This window comes from Bubalus kerabau, chromosome X (genome assembly GCF_029407905.1).
Source record: "Bubalus kerabau isolate K-KA32 ecotype Philippines breed swamp buffalo chromosome X, PCC_UOA_SB_1v2, whole genome shotgun sequence".
NCBI lineage: Eukaryota > Metazoa > Chordata > Mammalia > Artiodactyla > Bovidae > Bubalus > Bubalus kerabau.
This window is the reverse complement of record NC_073647.1, coordinates 50,792,624-50,796,336: the sequence shown is the minus strand read 5'-3', so window position 1 is coordinate 50,796,336 and position 3,713 is coordinate 50,792,624. Positions and strand designations below refer to the sequence as shown.

Below are 3,713 nucleotides of genomic sequence, written 5' to 3'. Positions count from 1 at the left end.
CATGACTGAGCGAGTGAACTAAAGTGAACTATACACGCACCACATTTTGTTTTTCATTCATCTGTTAGCAGATCCTTCTGTTGCTTCCACTTCTTGGCTACTGTAAATAGCACTGCAACAAACATCGGACTTCATATATCTTTTCACATTAGTGCTTTTGTTTTCTTTGAATAAATACTCACATGTGAGATTGCTGGATCATATGACCGTTCAATTTTTAACGTTTTGAGAAACCTCTATACTGTTTTCCATAGTGATTGCATCACTTTACATTCCCACCAGCAATGTACAAGGCTTCCCTTTCTCCACATCCGCACCAACACTTGTTATTTGTTGTCCGCCTGGTGACAGCCACTCTGAAAGATTTTGATGATATCACATTGGGGGTTTGATTTGCACTCCCATAGGTATTTGCTCTGGACCTTGGCTTTGTGGTCTGGTACCTCAAGTTAGTAAGAGGACCTACCTGGCAGGGTTGTCATAAGAACTGACTGGTGAGCATGAATTAAGTGGGTAAAATTAGGGTACATATGAAGTCAGTATCATGCAAATGTTGGCCACCATTCTTTCTTTGTCTCTTCTTTATTTTTTTAATTATGAAAGCATGATAATCTTTTTACAAGGGACTTGGAAAATACAGAACAAAGGTACATATAGTTCTGCAACATATATCACAATTAATTTTCAGTACAGAGATAAGGATTTTTAGTTGGATTTTCAATATCAAACTCTGAAAAATTAATGGAATGAATATATACTAATGTAGAACGAAATAGTAGACCTGAAATGCACCATGAACCAATTCAACGTAATTTAGATGTATCTAATTTTCACACATAAGAGTCCCTTGGAGTGCAAGGAGATCCAACCAGTCCATTCTGAAGGAGATCAGGCCTGGGAATTCTTTGGAAGGACTGATGTTGAAGCTGAAACTCCAGTACTTTGACCACCTGATGTGAAGAGCTGACTCATTTGAAAAGGCCCTGATAGTGGGAAAGACTGAGGGCACGGGGAGAGGGGGACGACAGAAGATGAGATGGTTGGATGGCATCACCAACTCAATGGACATGGGTTTGGGTGGTCGCTGGGAGTTGGTGATGGACAGGGAGGCCTGGTGTGCTGCAGTTCATGGGATCACAAAGAGTCGGGCATGACTCAGCGACTGAACTGAACTGAACTGAAGACAGGCTGGCACACGAGAGTCACTCAGGGACGAGTGGCTGAATGAGCAGATGGGTGTGAGGACAGCAGAAATTTGGGGCCAAGCTGGGCATCTGATCACATCCGTCTGGTAGACAGTCCCTTCCCACCTGAAGGCACAGAGAAGACAAGCCACCTTTGTCTTGTTGTGACCGAGCAGAAACTGCTATTACTGAGACAAGAGCCTTCACCAGCTCAGGAGGTCCTTAGGGCCCCTTTCATGTCCTTGTTCCTCAGACTGTAAATGAAGGGGTTGAACATGGGAGGTACCACCGCATACCATGGCCACTGAGTCCTTGGCTGTGTAGGAGGAAGAGAGGAGCAGGGACATGCCGAACAGGGTCCCATAGAATAATGACACCACAGCAAGGTGGGGACTGTAAGTGGAAAAGGCTTTCAGCTTGTCCTGGGAAGACCGAAGTCTCAGGATGGCTGAGAAATTCTGCATGCAGGAGGCACAGATACAGACAAAGGGAGTGACAAAAAGAAAGCTCCCCACGGTATAATCCACCAAGTCACTGAAGTGGATATCTGAGCAGGAGAGTTTTAGCCATGCATAGAGTTCACAGAAGATGTGGTGAATTGGCATAGAGTTCACAGAAGATGTGAATTCTGAAACTTGCGCAGAATGACTGTGTGCTCATGAGGACAGTGTAGATCAAGGGATAGATGTTTGTGACTATCAGAACCACAGGCACCGATGTGATACAGTATTGGGGTCTCATGGTTGTGGCATAGTGGAGAGGGTGACATAATAAGGCTATAAATCTGTCATAGGCCATCACTGCCAAGAGGACATTGTCCAGCTCTGAAAACAAAATTAGGAAATACATCTGAGTGAGGCATGCCACGTAGGGGATGGCTTGGCTCTGGGTTGATATTTAGCAGCATTTTTGGTACAGTGAAAGAGGTGAAGCATATGTCCACGCTGTACAGGGTGTCTATGAAGTACATGGGGGTGTAGAGGTTGGAGGTCGAGCCAATGGCAAGCATGATGAGTACGTTCCCCACCACAGCATGGACAGGAACAGACAGAAGAGAAGGGGCTGATGTCTGGGCACCTCTGACAGTCCCAGGAGGAGGAATTCTGAGATGACAGTTCAGTTGCCTCTCCCCATGGCTTCTGGTTTCTGTAGGTAGCATTGGAAATACATCTGTCAACAAGACCAGAGGCAATCTGGGGAATCACGCACTGCAGCCTCCCTCGGTGGTTAAAACCAAGGTTAAAACCATACTGGTTACCTTTGACAAGGAGCTCCAGCCTGGGGTAGTAAGGACATGACTTATTTGCAGGGCTGTCTGGTCACCACAGAATGTAGAAGGGGTGAGCTGTGGCTCTCCTTGTGACTTACCTTCTCAGTCAGCCACTCCTGCTTCCCCAGGAGGAAAGAAGAACCAGACAGAGATGAATGGAGGGCCTGCTTTGGGGAGAGTGGCTGGAGACAGCAAAGGCAGTTGAGTTGCCACCGGGAGTGCATTGGTTGGATCCTTATGGGCCTTTTTGTTTTAGGGAAGAGTCTGGGTGAGGACCCCTAGGACAAATTCTTTGTGTGTGTGTTGTGCATGTGTGTGTGTGTGTGTGTCCTTAGACATAGCTCCTTCATAGATGGGTACATAGACATATATGTTATGTGTTTATATTCACAGAAAGGTTCACAAAATGATGTTCTCCAAAATGCTAACTGACAGTGGTTATCTCTGGGGTATGGGAGCTTTACTTGTGTCTTTCTTTCAATGCTGAACAAGTATAAATCTCCCACACTATACTGCTTGCATGTTAAGAAGTCTTTCAGGAGGTGTCTGTGATGGTCTAGGTTGGAGGCACAATCCCAGTGAGGAGCTCAAGGCTCATGAGCCCTTGTCATACTTAAGGGCATATCTAAGAAGTTATGTCCCTTTGTCACTCCTTCTCAAGTCCATGTCACAGAATCCACAAAGGCTAAATGCTCATGTGGTGTGATTCCACTAGGCATACTGATGTACACTTACAAATCTAAAATCCAGAGGAACTCCAAAACTGATTGAAACCTGATTTTAGAATGCTGACTCTAGAATAGGCAGATTATGAAGCTGTCCATTGAAAAAATTCAATGAATCTCAAAAAGGATAAAAACAAAAGATACACACCAAGACAGATTGTGATCACACTATCAAAAGCCAAAGAGAGAATCTTGAAAACAGCAAAGCAAGAGCAATTTTTTTGTACAAATTGATCCTCATAAGACTGACAGTTTCTTATCAAAATCCATGAAGTCTAGAAGGCAATCGGGTTACATATTGAAAGTTCTGAATGAAAAAAAAAAAAAAAACCTGTCACCTGAAAACTCCATACCTGGCAAAACTTTCCTCCAAAATAGAACAACAAATTAAGACATTCCCTGATACATTCAATCTGAGATAATTCATTTCTAGTAGATGAGCTCTACAAGCAGTGCTGAAGGGAGTTTTTTAGGCTGAGATGAAAGGACAGTGACAATAACTTGAAGTTGTGCTGAGAAATAAAGCATATCAGC

At 44.0% G+C, this 3,713-nt stretch overlaps 1 pseudogene; it reads right to left on the bottom strand.

The window, feature by feature from the left end:
* Positions 1-1,387: 1,387 nt before the first annotated feature.
* Positions 1,388-2,193, bottom strand: LOC129640014 (olfactory receptor 1D2-like; annotated as a pseudogene).
* Between the last annotated feature and the right edge of the window lie 1,520 nt (positions 2,194-3,713).